We start from the raw sequence: 19,265 nt of genomic DNA, 5'->3' as shown, positions 1-19,265 counted from the left end.
GTTTGCTGAGCCTGAAGAGAGTCTTGGACCCTGAGCCCCACACTTTAAGAAACCAGTCAATTCCCAGAGCCCATTCTCAGAATCCAGGACAGAAGCAGTTTTAGGGATTGGTGAAAAAGCTGAATGAGCTGGAATGGTGGCACTGAAGGAAAATGAATGCCTGCTTGGTCATTCCCACCCCCGACTCTAACGCTTTTTCCTCTTTTGAAGAGCCGGCCTCTGGATCCTTTAACTGTGATGTAGTGAGGGGAAGAAGCAGAGATGGCAGAAAATAAATCCCTCTTCTCAGCTATGAGATAGTCCTGGGTTACCAAAAATTCCAGTATTTTGGAATTATAAGGTTCCTATATATATATAGGCATCCTGAATGTGAGAGTTGAATTGGAGATCTTGACTATGTAAGTCAAGAAGTAGATTCAAATAATTTTATTTAAATAGGGTATTTATTTCACATGTGTTAGGTTCAAGATAACAGCTTGACATAGTGTAGGAGGCCCTGGCCAGACGTGTTGTGCTCACCAGCTTTCTGGCATTGTGACATTGTAAATAGCCAACTGCTTATGTCCACAGATTGGTCACCACTGCACAATTGCAAAGTGACTGTGCTTGGTAGTGGTCCTTATTATGTAACAATGGGCAATGGCACTGGTGGTATAACATGCAATAGTACCCAGGCCAAGATGTTAGATTCAGATGTTATGGCTTGCTAAAGATAGTTTTTATAATCTTACAGTTCTGCTTGAGTTTTAGCAGACATACCTGGGTAAAAGAGGCAGGTAAGCCCACTCAGGGATTCTTGCTTTCTGGCAGGAGCTCGGCTTGAAGGTTGGCCTGAGCACACCTCCAGGAAGAACTAAAGAGACTTGATAAACTGCCTTCACAAATAGCCTTTCGCATACAGCTGGGTGTGCATTGATGAGAAGGTCCCCTTCTCACTGACCCAGGCAAAGTATTGTGCCTTATTGAAGCTATGGTACCATCATCGATTGTTAGACACACCATGACTTTGTGTGTCAATGAGAAAGAAAGGAGAAGCTGCCTAAGACTATGACAAAATGCCTATTGATACTCCAGTAGTAACCTCTCCTTACTTTGGAGGTGGTTTCTTTTTAAAATCAATTTTGAGGGATTTGACAATTTTTCCTGCCTTTAGTTGCATTGTTTGGCATTTAAAAGGCAATCCTTTTGCATATTTCCAACCAAAATTATGTAACACACCTTCATATACTTGTAGGCATCTACTCTTCTTAGGTCCCATGAACATTAGGTTTTTGCTTTGTAAGAAAACATGGAATTGTGGTGATTCTTGCCAAAATGGATATATGTTTTACTAAAATACCAAATTTATGTCCACTGTTGCTTTTGTGCTTTTTCTGGACATGGTAATTTTAAATTTCAGTGCTTATTATAGTGTACTCTCTTTGAATACATTTTTGAATGACATTTAAGTCCAACATACGTGGCACTAACAAGGCACACAAGGACAAGGGTGATCCTCTGTCCACGTTTGCCTGCAGCAGTTTGGGTTTACTCTCGTCCTCGCATCCCGTCTGGTTTGCGTCCCCCTTTCATTCTCAAGAGTGTCTGTTTGGAGGATAAAATCATGCAGTCATCCTCCACATACCTCAATGGAGGTGACAGCACGAACAGCTAAGACTAAGTTGCAGTGACGCAGGCAGCGACAACTATGCCATAGTCATTGCTTGGACGACAGTGATTGTGAGCACGACTCCATTTCAGAGATGCTGAAATGTAATAGCGTGAGTATCTTAGAGTCCAGGTTATAAGGAAGAACTTTTACAAGATTTATGTGTCTGAGTGTTCCTTTTCTCAAGCTGCCAACCCCTTCCTCTAGGAAGGAACAGAAGTTAGTTCTCATTCAGTCCTTCAAATGGATCACCTATTGCGTGCAAGGGAACTGCAGAATCCATTCCCTTAAGGGGCGGGTGGTTAAGTGGGGAAGACAGAAATAAATGACTGATTAGAATGCAGCGTGAGAAGTGCCATTTGGAGATTATTGTCCCTGCCTCCCAAGTGTTTATAGTTCAGTGCAGTGTTTCTTAACCATTTTAAAATTCATGTTTCTTTTTTGATAAACATTTAAAATCCCCTACTCCTAAAGATTCAGAAAATGGCATCTTATCTTTTCTTCTCCTCTTCTTCTTCCTCTTTGTTCTTCTCCTTCTCCAAATCACTGGTTTAGTGGGGGAAAGAGTTCTGCACAAATTAAGGTAATTCAAAGAGCACATAGACTTAGGAAATCATCTTTTTAATCTTGATTTCAGATTTATTTATGTAGAGTTGAACAGAGTAGACTATTGTGATTCTTTTCATTTCTTCTGTATGTGTGATGGTTTCTTCACATTTCTTTTTATGTGTATTGGTGTTTTATTTTTTTAAACTTGGTTTCCTAGCAGTTATTTTTTTTAAAGACACAGTTTTTGTATTTATTTGTTAGCTCTATATTTTAATAATTAATTTATGATTTATTAATTCATTAGGAAGCTTCTTCCTTTTGGCTTCTTTTGTTGTTCCTTTCCTAACTTTCCATGTTCTTTTTCTAACTTACCCAACTCACTGCTTAGTACATTTGTCTTTATCTTTACCCATTTACTCAAACTACTATCCTGAAAGTTATGACTTATAAACTCATTATCAAAGTCAATGTCTTTTTCTCCATCTGCACCATCCTAGAGTTCTGTTTTTGACATGGTTGACCCTTGTTGAGAATTCTTTCTTTTCTCTTACATGACATTGCACACTTCTGTTTTCATCTTTTCAGATAATCCTCCTTTTTTATTCTTTTCCTCGAGGATGCTCCTTCCAAAGTTGGGTGTGGGTTTTCTGAAGTTCCACCAGTTGCTTGCTTTACGTCATCCTCTTCCTTGGCAATCTTATGTTCTCTTATCCCTCCAGTCACCTTTCCCTACAGACTACTTTTAAATCCATATTTTATACTGGAAGCCACTTTATCTTCCCAGCTTCAGACTTACATCTTTAACTGCTTCTAGAAAGTTCTACCTAGGTCTGCTAGGAATTTAAACTTAACATTTGAACTGGAACTCTTCACCCTGCCACCCACACCCAAACTCAGCTCACACTCTGACTTCCATATCTTAGTGAGCGGCATCACCATTTTGTGAGTGGCTAAACCTTGAGCACTCCGAGTTAAGCTTTATTTCCCCTTCACATTTCCAACATGCCACAGCTGCAAAGTCTCATCAGTCTTGTTTCCATCGTGGGCTTCCCTTCAGGCTGCTTCTCTGTACCTCTGTCCTGATTCCAGCCTGTGCTGCCTCCTCCCTGACTTGTGGTGGTTTTCTATTAGTTTCCCTATCTTTAGCTTTTCCATTTGAGTCCAGTCAACCTCAGAACTCTGACTATTCCCTCCACAACTGGAAATACCAAATGATCCCACAGCCCACAGCTGAAGGACTGGTTCCTCTCCTTTCATCCAAGTCCTCTACAACAAGGCTCTGACCTCCGTTGGAGCTGGATTCTGCTAATGTCCTACACTATTATCTTCATGTGCTTTCTAGATTTCATATACATATATATATATTTAATTTTTTTTATTCCAGCATATTATGGGGGTACAGATTTTAAGGTTTCAATAAATGCCCTTTCTCCCCCTCCCCCCACAAGTCCGAGCTTCCAGCATGACCATCCCCCAGATGATTTCCTATATATTTAATCCTCAAGCTTTGGTTCATACTGTTTTCTCCACTGGTAACATTTTCTTCTCTTCTTTGCCTACTGAAATTTTGTTTATCCTTCAAATCCTATTCCATATATAACTTCCTCTGTGAAGGCTTTCCTGTTGCTCCTGAACTGAAGGTGATTCTTTCCTCATTTTTTAAAAAAACATTTTTTTATTTCAGAATATTATGGGGGTACAAATGATTTAGTTACATAAATTGCTTCTGTACCGTGCCCATCACCTAGATAGTGTGCCTTGTACCCGTTAGGTGTGATTTTACCCATCCCTTTCTCCCCTGTCCCACCTGCTCGATTTCCAATGAATGTTTTTTTCCATATGTGCATATAAGTGTTGATTTATCAGTTCCAATTTAATGGTGGGTACATGTGGTGTTTGTTTTTCTGTTCTTGTGATACTTCACTTAGAAGAATGGGCTCCAGCTCTATCCAGGATAATACAATAGGTAGTTCACCATTTTGTATGGCTGAGTAGTACTCCACGGTATACATATACCATATTTTATTAATCCACTCATGTATAGATGGTCACTTGGGTTGTTTCCACATCTTTGCAATTGTGAATTGTGTTGCTACAAACCTTTGAGTGCAGGCATCTTTTTTATAGAATGTCTTTTTATATTTTGGGTAAATGCCCAGTAGTGGGATTGCTGGATCAAGTGGTAGTTCTACTTTTAGTTAATTGGCCTATTCAAAGAATTTATGAAAAAGACTCCAAAATCATTCACAGCAACAACAAAAATAAACAAATGGGACCTGATCAAATTAAAAGCTCCTGCACAGCCAAGGAAACAATTATTGGCGCGAATAGACAACCTACAGAATGGGAGAAGATATTTGCATGCTATACATCTGATAAATGGCTGATAACAAGAATCTACAAAGAACTCAAGCAAATCAGCAAGAAAAAAAATCAAACAATCCCATTAAAAAGTGGGAAGATGACATGAACAGAAACACTGCAAAAGAAGATAGAGTAATGGCTAACAAAATACAAAAAAAATGCTCAACATCTTTTTTCTCATTTGATTCTGCTAGATCTCCCTAGTATACTCACTTTTCTTCTCTGAATCATACTTACTCATTTATTTGCAGATCATTAGTTCTCAGAAGGCTGAGACTACCTATCTCCTATAGAATGTGACCCAGAATCTTTTAAATAGCAAATGCTCAAGTATTTATTGAATAGTGGAGGATTCTCTAAAAGGTGGTCAAGAAAAAACAAGGTAAGCGTCCCTAAATGACTGTACCCAGCAAAACAGCTTGCTACTTTTCTGAATTGTAACACAAGAGAGAAATAAGCTTTATTTTCAAGACATGGCAATTCAGGCCCTCTTTGTTACAGCAGTTTAGAGTTTTAAATAAATATAATGGGGACATAAATAAACATGTTAAGGGTGTTATGACATAAATATACCATTAACATAGGGGAAGGCCCACTCATGCATTGATCTCTGGGGATGTTAATCAGCCGTGTGTGACAAATAAATGAAGATCTTTAGCCTAAATTAGTTTAGGGAGCTCTTCAATGGTCTGAGCCTTTGCGACAGGCAGTGACAACAGTCTGGCTGCTGGGGCAGGGATTTGACATAAAGTGGAGAGACTGCTGATGTGACTGTGACCAGTAAGACCCTATGACCGTGGCTGAGACTGAGTGCTGAGCTCAGCTTAGAACAATAGGTGAGGAAGCCAAGGGTAGAACTGACCTTGAAAAGTAAAAATAAAGGTGAACCAAAATAGACAAAAGGGAACAGGGGCAGGGGAGCCTGGAGCTTAAGGGACGTGAGTATAGAGGTTAATAGGAAGGGGAAGGAGTGAACTGCAATGTTGGTCCAGATATGCCTGAAGGGCAAGAATTCCTGAAGGTCAAATACAGAGAAATGCTGTTCTCTGCCTTGGTCTGAATACTGGGGCCTTGCAGGGGCTGGGGTGCCTGCAGAGTAGATGTAATAAAGCTTAAGGGTAGGAAGGAACATAGGAGGCTCATTACTTAAAAACATATCAGAATACCAGTTCCTGCAGGGTGGGGTTCTATCAGACCTTGCATGCTGCTATACCTGAACTGACTTGGGACCAAGTCTGTACAGATTGACCGACATTCAACCTGGCACTATTTGACACTAGATTTGGCCACTTCCTAAATTGAATTTTATCTGTTTAGACCTCTCTTGTCTGCTTCTTTGAATGCTTAGAATTTCTCCATCTCCCCAGGTTTCTAGAGTGGGGGAGCCCGATCAGCTGCCTGGTTTCCTACGGCTGGGCCCTGGTACAAACCCTTCTTACCAACTACCTTGAATTGACTTCACCAGTTAACAGCCTCATCTGCACCTGACACCAAAGCATGGACATTGCTGAGAGTTCTAGAAGCTGTATTTAATCCTGTCCCCCTAGACTGCATCTCCTGGTGGTTCGGTCCTCCTTTCTTGCAACTTCCTTCTTCACGTGCTGGATCTGCACTACAGTTCTCCTGGGAGAACTGGGATCCATTGTCTGACCTGCCAACCTCTCTCATAACAGTGCTTGACACCAGTCTCAGGTGAATCTACTTCGCTCTTGCTTGGTCTGGTCCCCTGGGGCAGATTCTTAAATGTTCCAAGTGGGAGATAAGGACTGGACACCCACTAACAACACACACAAACAACAAGGAAGGGGGGGGCAGAGCAATAGCACCATTTTGCAGCCCTTCCCTGTGTTACTCTGAGTTTTTTTGCATAAGCCCAGCAGAATCTGTTCTTCAAGAAGAAAGAACCTTCTCTTTTACCTTTTTTTCCTTTCTATCCTGGCTTCTTTGCCACCAAGCTTGACATGGAGGCTCCCCCAGATTTTGAGTAGGGGCCACACAGATATCCAGGATGGTTCTAAGGTCTGAGGGGAGATTTCAGGAATATACTTTTTTAGTAGGTGATTGGGATTGGGGTTTAGGTCTCCTGGGTTCTAGCTCGTGCTTTGTTCCTGATACACTGGGAAATTTAGAGTCCTTGAACAGGCTGGCATGAAAAGACATCTTTGAATGATGCACAGCTATAGGCTACAGGGGAATACAGGAGGAGGGATTTGATCACTGGTAGTTTTTGCTTTCAGTTCCCTTTTCCTGCCTTGACAGATCACTATTTCTCTCCTTGCCTCTGTTCACCGGAGACATTCTTTTGGTAGTATTTTCACTTTAAGCCACTAGGTGGTGCCTCAACCCTATTCGTAGTTCACCAAAAGGGATTGCTCTCACAGTCGGGTTAAAGCAGGAATTTTGAACTACGGCGACCTGGAAGGGATGTACTCTTTTCTTTCTGAAAATCCTGGACATCAACCTGAATGTTCCTTCCATGATGGCTGCAGAGAAGGAGGCCGTTTCCCCAATTTCTCTGCCTATTGCTCCAACTCTCCCCGCCCTCTGCTGTGAGTCACTGCCTAGCATGTACTAATTAGCACCTAGGGGAGGCACCTCTTTCTTTGAGTGGTCCAGGGGTGGGGAACTTCGCTCTAGTTTACCACAGGCAGCAGGGCCAAGTGGTCAAGAGCACGCACAGGCTCTAGGTCTATAGGATGAGGTTCGAATTCTGGCTCCACTTACAAATTATGTAAACTTGGACACGCCACATAAATTCTCTATACTGCCCAGTTTCCTCACCAGTAAAATGGGGAGAAGAACAGTGACCTACCTCAGCATTGTTACGTTGTGGTAATGTAGCTATTATTTATTAGCCCTACCCACGTTGGAGTCTAGATCAAATCAAGCAAACTTCAGTTATTGGTGGGCTCCATCTGCCATCTTGCTGGCCCTCATGACAGTAGGGACTGCAAAGCCATCAGTTCACTGCGTGACTGACTCCTGGGCATGCAGAGCTGTGACTACAGAGAACAGAGTCCCCAGGATACAATAGTCCTCCATTCTATAACAAGTTTAAAATGAAATTCACATCTCCTTAGGGGTCTACTCTGAAAATAACAGAGGGAAAAACCTATACACTATTGATACCAATGCTCTTTACTGCTGAGATGTCTCTAAATTTTCTGTGCTTTTATGTTCTTCAGATTTTTTCCTCCAATTAGTGGCTCCTGACTGACTGTTGGGGTTAAGTGTGGACTGCAGGATGAGGGGGAAATGGAATCCTCCATGGACTTAGGAATTCTGGGTATAATATCCTCAGGTGTCATAGGAGGGCATTGGAGGGTCCCAAACCCTTGGGGGTCTGTTTCCTGCCCCAATCTGCTGTTTGGTATTCTCAGCTGGAGAAACAGTCTTTCTTTCCTGACTAGCTCACAAGAGAGATTAACTTTTTGGGCAGGAGAGAATTTCTGTCCCTATACAAAAAAAGATACAGTCTCACTCATCCTTGACAAACAAACAGATTTGTGCCTTGGACTCTGTGGTGGAAATATTTTGTCTCTTTTTTTTTTTTTTTAAGCTAGCACGTTTTTCCACTGAAGCCTGCTAAAGGATGTTGAGTGGCCTCTCTCCTTATACACCTAAATGGGTAGCAGGGTCCACAGCTGAAAACAACAGGCGTAAACTACCTCCCATTGTGAAGAGCCACCAAGCCCTTGCAGACCCTGAAAGCCGTCCCACCCAGGCTTGTTAGGAGATAATAAGTAGTTCCTCCACCCCTAGCCACTCATGTGCCCTCCCCTAAGTCTATACAAGAAAACTAGGGAGGGGCTGCTATGGTTTAGATGCACGTGCCCCTCCCAAAATCATTATGTTGGGAACTAAGACCCAATGTGATGGTATCAAGAGATGGGACATTTAGGAGGTGATTAGGTCATTAGGAATCTGCCCTCATGAATGGGATCAGCATTCTTATAAAAGGGCCCAGGAGAATCAGCGAGGCCCTCTTTTGCCCCTCTGCCTTCTTCCACATGAGAACACAGTCTTTACTCTCCTGCCATGTAAGGATACAGTAAGAACTCTCTTATCAGACATCAAATGCTGTTGCCTTGATCTTGGACTTCCCTGCCTCCAGAACTGTAAGAAATAAAATTTCTGTTCTTTATAAACTACCTAGTCTAAGGTATTATGTTACAGGAGCAGGAATGAACTAAAATTGCAGGTAAAGAAGGAGGAAGGGGAAAGAAGCCACGGGCATGCAGCATTCGTGTTGAAAAGTTATTTCTTCTCCTCCTGGGCAAGGTGTAGGTTACATACTTTCCCTTCTCCCAGGAAGCCAAGTGAGGGGCGGTTCCAAGAAAATTGCTTCTCGAAATTGGAGGTGCCTACCAGGAGAGACAGGCACCACCATCCCTAGATGGAAGACTTGCTGATTTGCTCTGGGCCCACCTAAGCAGGAGAAAGAGAAATGGGAGATGGTGGGGCAGAGAGAGGGTGTGACCGAGGTGAGGGTGCACATGTCCACAGTGAGGCCACAGTGAGAGGTAGCTGGGCTTGAGCGCTTAAGAGAACTTCCAGGGAGATGGGGACCCTGGCAATGAGCTGCCTTGGTGGTGTCGCAAGTACCCCCAGACGTAGAAGCTGTGGTGGAGCAGAGAGGTTGAACCAGAGCTAGGTCTCCCGAGTCAGGGAAGTGTGTCGTGCTAAGGCCTGGGAGCCTCAACGAGAACTGTCACATGAGCTCCTTGAAAGAGCAGGGATTTGGCCACCAAGTACATGGAGGTGTCTATAGCTAGTGGATGCTACCCTCAGAAGCAGAGCAACCAGCAGCGAGCAGTGCCCCAGTGGTCAGTTAAGCAGGAGCCATCTCTCTCTAGCCCCTGCCTCCTCCCTGCCAGCATTCTGAGGAAACCAGGCCTCGAAGAAAGGGTAGAGAAGCAGCTCAGACCCTTCCATCCTTTCTCAGCTGCCGGGATCTCGACTTAAAATACCATGCTAACAGGAGGAGGGTGTGGGGGTGTGTAAATCAAGTTTGAGATTAAAGTTTCAATTGGACTGATTTTAATAATGGAAAATAAAGGGCAAAGTTTTGAAATCTGCCTAGAATGTCATTAAGGGATGCAAAGGGCAAATTTGACTGGGCTGCAGGGAAGGCAGTAATTAAGTCGGAGAAAAATAAAACTGCTTCGTGTTCACACACCACTGAGTCGAGACTGAGCGATATCTTGGTTACAAGCCCTTTGAACGTGATTTGTTCCAAAAGGAACACTGGCATTTTTTAAAGAAAAGTTTATAGTATAAATTGAAGATGCTTTTATCAGCAAGAAGTTATAAACGTTTCTGGATAAAGACACAGATTTTTCCTAATACCACCAATATCTTAACCAAAAGCAAATCATAAAGAGTCGCTTGGGATTACTGGCCTTGCTTGCCTTTTTAGAGTAGACTCAAAATCCACTGAGAATTCCAAATATCATGTCAATTAAAAATTTGTCAGAGCGTGTGTAGGTATCTGGAGCCATTCTAGAATCCACACCCACCTTGATTGATTCAGTTCAAATATTCAACCTCCAAGAGCTCTAATTCCTTTTTTTTTTTTTTTTTTTTTTTTTAGGACTTAGGGATCCCAACAGAGCCTTAGTTCCTTAGTTCCTTCCCTCCACCAGTGAGGAGAAGTGGAAGTACCTGCTGTGGGTTTCCACTCTCGTCTGGACACTAGGCATGGTTTCTCTTGGCCTAACTATTACTTTCCTTGCCTGGTCTCTGGCCACCAACTGGGACCTTAACGCTTTCTAAGGTTCTCTTCTCTTGAAAGGACCTTGACCCTAACTTGGCCTAACTTATTAAATTCTCTTGGTTGGCCATGATCTCTGCTCTGCCTATTAGTCTCTGCTGTCTATCTCTGGTTAAACCTTTTCAAATTGTGTCCCTTTTTGTTTTAATGCCATTTTGCTTTTAAAGAACACTACATGGGCAGTGTAACAAGGGCAGCAGTTTTTGCAAAGGGGAGAGGACACTGGTTGGAAAGTATTTATAGTGTGGCTATCGCTGGAAGTATTAATCTCTGTTTTGTCTGTTCAGTGTATCTTTCTCCCTGTGCTCTCCCACAGGTTCCCCAGAGGATATCTCTCCCCCCCTTGCCCCCACAGCCTGCAGAGAAGCAGAAACATACTCAAGAGCCTCTGGCCTATCTGGAGAAGGGAACACTCTGATGCTTATTATTTATCTAGAGTTTTCCATTCCCAAGGTGAGGTAGGGGTGAGGGAAGAGGAGGTGGAGGACAATGCAGGCTGGAGTGTTTGAAGTCGGGAGGGGAAGGAACCCAGACTTAGTGAGGATGGGGATGGAGTGAGTGGTTGGTCCTCAGCACACAACAATCCATCTATCATCTTTGTACAGCCTGTTGTCCTACAGTCCTGGATCCCTATAAGTCCCTGAACAGAGGGTGAGGAACTTGGGACACCTTGTGTGGGGAAGGGGCTATAAAAGGAAAACTGCATCCCTGGCCAAGGAAGAATTGTTCAGAAACAAAAGATTTCTCTTTGAACCAGGAAGCCATGGGCATACCTCCTCTGTTACATACTTGAACAGAGCTGGTTTGCTACCTTGTGCATGAAAAAAGGGCACATTTCGCCTAAATTTTTAAGTTCTGTCTGCCAATTCTAGAGGGATCAATCTTCCAATTGATAATTATATTTTTACAAATTCAAATGAACTACAAGGTACAAAATAATATTTTACCTGAATAATATATTATGATAGACTATTTGGATGTTCAGTTTGCCCCAGATGCAACATTTGTCATTGCATTGACCTTCAGGGTTGATGGATCTGAATCTTTCTGTGGCTGGTGAGAGTTGTACTAACCAGTGCCAGCTTTGCAGGTAGCTACTAGTGACTTAGCTGGAAACCAAGCAGTCCAGATTCTGGCTCCAAAGTATATGTTTCTAACCTTAGATTCATGCTTGATTGCTTTCTGTATACACAGATACGTCATCAAGTTGGCTACTAGCATTTCTTGATTCAATTTTAGGGTAGAAATTGTATTTTTTGGCTGGGCACAGTGACTCACACCTGTAATCCTAGCACACTGGGAGGCCAAGGCAGGAGGATCACTTGAGGCCAGGAGTTTGAGACCAACCTGAGCCTAAGCAAGACCCCATCACTACAGAAAATAGAAAAATTAACTGGGCATGATGGCACATGCCTATAGTCTCAACTACTTGGGAGGCTGAGGCAGGAGGATTGCTTGAGCCCAGGAGTTTGAGGTTGTGGTGAGCTATTGATGATGCCACTGTAGTTTAGCCTGGGAGACAGAGCAGGACCCTATCTCAAAACAAAAACAAAAACAAAAAAATGAACTTATATTTGTGTGTTTATGTGTGTATATGCATTACAAAGATGTAGAAGATGTGATTATAATACTTGAGTAGTCTATAATCCAGTTAAGGAGGTGATATATAAAGTTAGTAGGTTTATATCTATCATTGTCTAATGGCTAAGCTATCTCACAAATATTTCTTGGTCTCTGAATATGTGCTTATATTCATATATAATGGGGCATTGATAGTGAAGTTTCAATGGAGGCAGAGGCAATAGATACTATTTACCAAAATGAGATATGAGAAAAAAATACAAGATTTAAAAAAAGCAATGGTAGAGAATGATTCCATGATTCTTGGATCACCTAGTGAGATCAAATGGGGTGAAAGCATGAGGCTTTCACACTTTGACACCAGGGTGAGAGTGTGTGTGCTGCTTCTTCACTTGTATCCTAACTGGGGAGGAGTGTTTGAGGGGAAGACAGTGGCTTCAAGTGATTCTTCAAAATGCTTTCTGTGTGTTCCTTGAAGGTAGAGGGAACACCTCAGAAAGCCAGGCAGCTATGATAGTGGAAAGAGAGTCAAGGAGAGTCAAGGACTGTGTGTTTCTGTGAACCTTTCAGCAGTTGGCTGCTAAAGTAGAGCCGTTTAGGCGCTGCCTAAAGACACACCCTGGTGGGTGAGAGGATGCCACAGGACTGCTAAGAGCCAGGGCTGAGGAGATATGGAGAGAAATGCCCATGTTTTGGGACCTTGGGTTGGAGGTGCCCCACAGGTGGTCTTCAGAGAGCTCATATAAACACTCCTGACCTTTAAATATGTCAGACTCAAAGAGCTAGATTCCCGCTTGCAGTAGTTCCGGTTGCCAGACAAGCACTTCCGGTTCTGTAGACTTCTGGCTCCCCTCTCTTCCTGCTTCAGCCCTCCTGGTCCAAAGCAGATAGTGGGTGGGGAGGAGGCCAGCAGAGAAAGAGAGAAAGTGCTCCCTATATCTCTTCCCCTGAAGTCTTTGCAGCCCTTAATAAGAATGGGGAGAGGAACAAGTTCTTTTGTGAGGCGGTGGAGTGTAGTGGGTGAGAACATAAATTGAGCAATCAGACTTGCCTTGTTCAAATCCCAGTTCTTGCAGCTGTAGGGAAGTACTTATTTTATCCATGATTCAGTTTCCTCTCTTTTAAAGTGAAAGTGGTAATAGTATGCACATAATCAGTTTTTTTTTTTTTAGTAAAATTTTTTATAAGTTTTAGAATTACAGGAAAATGTGAATAGTACAGAGAATCCCCACATAGCCCAGGCTAGTTTCTTTTTTAACATCTGACATTAATATGATACATTTGTTGCAATTAATGAACCCATATTGATTATATTAATATTCATTATTATTAACTAAAGTCCAGACTTAAATCAGATTTCCTTCATGTTTGCCTAACATTCCTTTTCTGTTCCAGGATCTCATGCAGGATACCATGCTTCTTAGGCTCTTTTTGGCTGTAGTAGTTTTTTAGACTTTTCTTGGTTTTGATAACCTTGATAGTCCTGAGAACTACTAGTCAAGTATCTTGTAGAATGTCTCTCAAATGAGATTTATCTGATGTTTTTCTCATGATGGGGCTGGGGTTACAGTTTTTTTGGGAGAAAGATCAGAGAGGTAAAGTGCCATTTTCATCACATCTTATCAAGGGTACATATAATCAATGTGACTTATCATTGCTGTTAATCTTGATCACCTAGATAAGGTATTTCTTTACAGATTTCTCCACTGTGAAGCTACTCTTTCCCCCTCTTTCCATACTATATACTTTGGAAGGAAGTCACTATGTGCAGTCTGCCCTTAAGAAGGGGGCATTATGCTCCACTTTTTTGAATGGAGTATCCAAATAAATTATTTAAAATTCTTCTGCATTGGAGATTTGCCTCTTCTGTGCCATTTATTTATTTATTCAATCATTTATTTATATCAGTATGGACTAACGGATATTTAATACTTTGGATTATAATCCAATACTACTTTATTTTGTTATTCAAATTATTCTAGCTTTGGTCACTGGGGGCTTTTTCAGTTGAATCCTGTGTCTTTTTAACCTACTCCCATTATTGTGTATTTGTGTGTGTGTGTGTGTGTGTTTTAGCACTTCCTTGCTTTCAGTCACTACGAAGTGCTCCAGGCTCAGCTTATATAATTTCCTGACCCAGTCCTAGAATCAGCCATTTATCCAGGAATACCTTAATGGAAATGTTCTATTTATTGAAGGATAGTATTAGAACCTAAGATTTTAGTGGTAGGTGTGCTTGTTGCTACTGAGATATCATTGCTTCTAGGCTCTTTTGGCTGACAGAGCAAGCAAATATTTTGTGTATCCTGTATGTGTGTTTGTGTGTATGTGTGTATGTATGTTATATGTAGCCATTTGTATCTATATTAAAGTAAACATGAGGTTATACTGATGTCTCCAATTCTAACACATTACCACATGGATGGATGACTCTAGCCTCTTCCCCTTGCTTATCTGTAAACTTCCATGCCAACAGTGGCTCTTGCCATCCACTTACAGAATTGTTCATGTCCAGTACATATATAGTGGTTTCTACATTGTTAACCTCTACCCCTCTGGGAAACAACTTTATCAACTAGAGCACAGATCCTTTTGCTTTTGTCTTACAGATGCCACTCATTTCTAAAGTTGGCCAGCACTGTTTTTCTTTACCTTTTTAAATAAGACTGTTTCATATATAGTTGGATTGTTATTTATATTTTGCATTTAATCTTGTGATTCCCTTGAGCTTCTAATTTTTTTTACATTTGCACACATTAAGTTTTACTCTTTGTGCCGTAAAGTTCTATGGATTTTGATAAACACATAGCATTCAACAGAATACATTCACTGCCCTGAAACATTTCCCTGTGCTTCACCTATTTAACCCTGCAAACATGTCCTAAACCATTTGCAATGACTAATATTTTTATCATTGCTATATTATTTTTGCCTTATGTCATGTAATTGGAACCATAGTAGGTAGCCTTTTCATACTGGATTCTCTCACTTAGCAATGTGCATTTAAAATTCACCCATGTCTTTTTTTTTTTTTTTTGTCTTGATAGCTCAATTCTTTTTATTATTGAATACTATTCCACTGTATGGATGTCTCATACTTTGTTTATTCATTATCCTGTTGAAGGACATCTTGGCTGCTTTCAGTTTTTCTTTTTTTTTTTTTTGGAAAGAAAGGTGATGCTGATGCTTTCAGTTTTTGACAGTTATAAATAGGGCTTCTAATACACATTTGTGTTTAGGTTTTTGTGGGAACATGTTTTCAGCTCAGGTAAGTACTTAGGACCATACATGATTATATTTGGCTCTGTAGGAAACTGCCAAACTGTCTTCCATTGTGGCTGTATCATTTTGCATTTCCATCAACAATGAATGAGAGTTTTTATTATTCCATGTTCTCACCAGCAATTGATAATGTGAGTTTTTTGGACTTTAGCCATTGTAATAGGTGTGTAATGTATTTGCAGTTCCAATAATGACAAACAATGTAGAGCATCTTTTTATATGCTTATTTGCCATCCATATATCTTCTTTGGTGAGGTATTTTAGATCATTTGACTATTTATAAATTAGATTGTTTTCTTATTGCTGAATTTTAAGAGCTTTTTGTGTATTTTGGATACAAGGTGTTTTTTTTTGTTTTTTGTTTGTTTGATTTTGAGATGGGATTTTGCTTTGTCACCCAGGCTGGAGTTCAATGACACAATCATAGCACACTGTAGCCTTGAACACCTGGGCTCAAGCAATCCTTCTGTCTCAGCCTCCTGAGTAGCTGGGACTATAGGCACATGTCACCACACCTAGCTAGTTTAAAAAAAATTTTTTTTTAGAGACTATGTCTTGCTATGTTGCCCAGGCTAGCCTCAAACTCCTGGCTTCAAGTGATGCTCCTGCCTAAGTCTCCTAAGTTGCTGGGATTACAGGTGTGAGCCACCATGCCTGGCAACAAGTTCTTTATTAGACATGTATTTTGCAAAGATTTTCACCCAGTCTGTTAGAGAATTTTCATTCTAACAGTGTCATTTTCAGAACAGAAACTTTTAGTTTTATTAAAGTCCAACTTATCTGTTTTTTCTTTCATGGACTTTGCTTTTGATGAATCTAAAAAACTCATTGTGAGACCTTAGGTCACCTAGACTTTCTTCTATGTTTTATTCTAGAAGTTCTATAGTTTTGAATTTTATCTTTTGGTCTGTGATCCCTTTTGAGTTAATTTTTATAAAAGGTGTAAGATCTCTTATCCAGGTTAATTTTTTTGGGGGTGGGCAGAATTGGACACCTAATTGTTCCAGCACCATTCGTTAAAAAGACTGTCTTTTCTTCATTACATTGGCTTTGCTTCTATATCAAAGATCAGTTGACTATATTTGCGTGAGTCTGTTTTTGGGCTCTCTATTCTGTTCTGATCTGTTCTGATTCCTGTTCCTATTCTTTTGCCTATATCATGCTGTGTTGATTATTGTTACTTTTAAAAAATTATTATTTTTAACACTTGCTGTGTCTCACTATGTTGCCCAGGCTGGTGTCTAGCTCCTGGGCTCAAATCATCCTCCTGCCTCAGCCTCCCAAGTAGCTGGGACTAGAGCTATGCGCTACTGTACTCAGCTATTATAGCCTTTTATTTTGTTTTCCAGGGAAGATACACAAAACGGTTCCTGCCTTTTGTAAAGACTACCTGAAGTGAAAGGTATTATTAATTGAATGGAGATTGAAGTGGTATTGATTAATGTCTTGGGCTGGACTTTTAATTTTTGAATTGAGACTACATTCTGTTCTTAAGTGACTGTGGAAGTGTCTATTACCTTAAAATGAATAGAAAACTCATGGGACCTACTGAGTTTTCATCTAATGCAGGAGTAAAGCTTTATTCATTGAAGAGTTTCAAAGGGCATTAAAAGACAAAAACAAAGTTGAATTTTAATGAAATCCCACCCAATGGGCTTGTTAAACATATGTTACATACATAAATATGTTGGAACTCATATAAGCATTTAAACAGCTATTTCATATAATTGGGTTAACATGGATCCAATCATGTCAAACATTATACCTATATCCAACAAGCAAGCTTTGATATGCACTATAAAATACAACAGTTAAATTATAGAGGTTGGTTCTGGTAACCAAATTTAGAAAGGAATATTATATTTCCTTTTTTAAAATATTGTAGCAATATAACCCAGATAAAATGTAAGTAGTTCCAAATAATGTTTGGTTTTATTTTCTTAAAAAGTATAAACCTTAGGTTGCCTTAATAACATTACAGTCTATTAATTACCACTTATTTCTCAGTGTTTATAATTTTTCCAAACTGTGGGTCTAATACTACATCAATTATACTTTGTGTTTTATAGCACAATAATTATTTAAGGAGTTTTCACTCTCTTACATAATTTTATATCTCAGATAAAATTATAATATGCACTTTCCTATGCATTTTTGTTGCAGTTAGAAGATTCCATTATTTGTATTCTTGTGAGATATTTGTGTAAACTCCACTGTTGCCTATAACTTCCCTTGTCAAGTGGGAAAAATGTTAGCCATTAAGAACTTACCAATCACATTAAAGTAGCTCAGTATTTAGTATTTGCCCAGTAGTCTAACTGATTATTTTGTATATTTTCCATGTTACCATTTATAAAAAAAAAAGATATTGTTGGAATTTGCCTCATTGTGGAAGTAAACCTATATAGGTGAAGTGACTAGTTAGCCTAGATCAGGGGCAGTTAACTTCTTCTATAAATATTTTAGGCTTTGCAAGCCATACAATCTCTGTTGGAACCGCTCAACTCTGCCATTGTCTCATGAAAGCAATCCTAGATACTGTATAAACTATTGAGTTGAGTTCTGATAAAACTGTATTTGCAAAAACTGCCAGCATTTGACCTGAAGGCTGGAGTTTGCTGATGACCAGCTTTGAAATTAGAATATCTCCTTCAAACTTTTTCTTGGTTTGGCGATAAGTGGAATCAAATAAACATTAGGAGACCACTTATAAAATCAAGCATGGAGTAGTAATTACAATGGATGCTTTTGATATCAGTCTGTCCATCAAGAGTCCTTTAATACAATTTCTCAAGTACCACAATTTGATCTGAAAATGTTCAAGAATAAGAAAGCACTGGTGTCAAATCCCATCTTATGTATCCAGAAGAGGAATCACAAGAAGGGCAGATTCTATAATGGTGCAAATGAGCCACTAGAATTGATTTACCTCTGACTCGCAGACAGGGGCTCCAAGCTTAGCCATGGCTCACTATCTCAGGGGCAGCCCAAGCAACTGGATTATTCTGTGGCATTGCAGAGGAGCAAGAAATAGATATACATGCAGAGTTTAAAAATGGTTCCTGCACCCAAGGCTTACCCACCTCTTTGGTAGGAAAGACTCTAGCCATTCAGTCACAGTGTATTTATTCTTAATCTAGAATAAATTACAAAATATTCTAGCACCAGAATGATTCTGAAACAGCAAACAAGAAAGGAAGAATAGGAAAACTTCTGCTGGAAACTGACAGTCTCAAAGTGAAGGAGGACATGGACTTAAAACTGACACAACAATTCAAAACCTCCAACCCTGTAGTTATTTACTGCTGGGATAAACATACCTTGTGTACAGCTTACTGTTATTGATTTTGGTGAAGATAATTGTGAAGTATGGACCAAATCAATCAGAATCATCATGGAAATAAAGGGATATTAGCGTATATGTGTCTGGGAATAGATGCTGCTCAAGCTCAGTGAAATTGACTGAAGTAATGGCTTAGATATTAAAAAGAGCAATTTTCTAGAGAAACACCCAGCAATTGTTTAGCAGCCCAAAGTATGAAGGGAACAAATACTACACATATTTCCTGGAGACCAAGGTGGTCAAGGGGCCTTTGGAATTTTAAGACAAAATGTGATTGGGAGCCTAATTGGTCTTGACCCCAGGTCAACACAAAAACTTTAATCATATTCTGTCTGCTGCCTTAAGAAAGAGAGAAAAACATCCAAATGTGTAATAGCTTTCCAAAAATGATTCCAATCCAAGTGGCTATAATTATAAGAAAAAAAGAAGTCTTGGCACTTAAAGGCGTAAAATTATTTGAAACACTTCATTTCACAATGATGTTGAATAAATAAAGCATTACTTGGCTTAAGTAAGGCCAGGTGTAGAAACAAATTACTTTTTTTTTTTTTTGCTGAAAGTTTTAGAGATTTCTACTTGCATAAGATTGTTTCCATATAGTACAAAGTGTAGTGGGGATTCGACTATTATTTGGTAATTGTGGTCAATATTAAATACTCAAGAATAATTTATTCTTCACATGAATTAATTTCATGCAGATTTTAATCTTAGATGTCTAATACCAA

The sequence above is a fragment of the Microcebus murinus genome, chromosome 4, assembly GCF_040939455.1.
Source record: "Microcebus murinus isolate Inina chromosome 4, M.murinus_Inina_mat1.0, whole genome shotgun sequence".
NCBI classification, from domain to species: domain Eukaryota; kingdom Metazoa; phylum Chordata; class Mammalia; order Primates; family Cheirogaleidae; genus Microcebus; species Microcebus murinus.
This window is presented reverse-complemented; position numbering follows the sequence as displayed.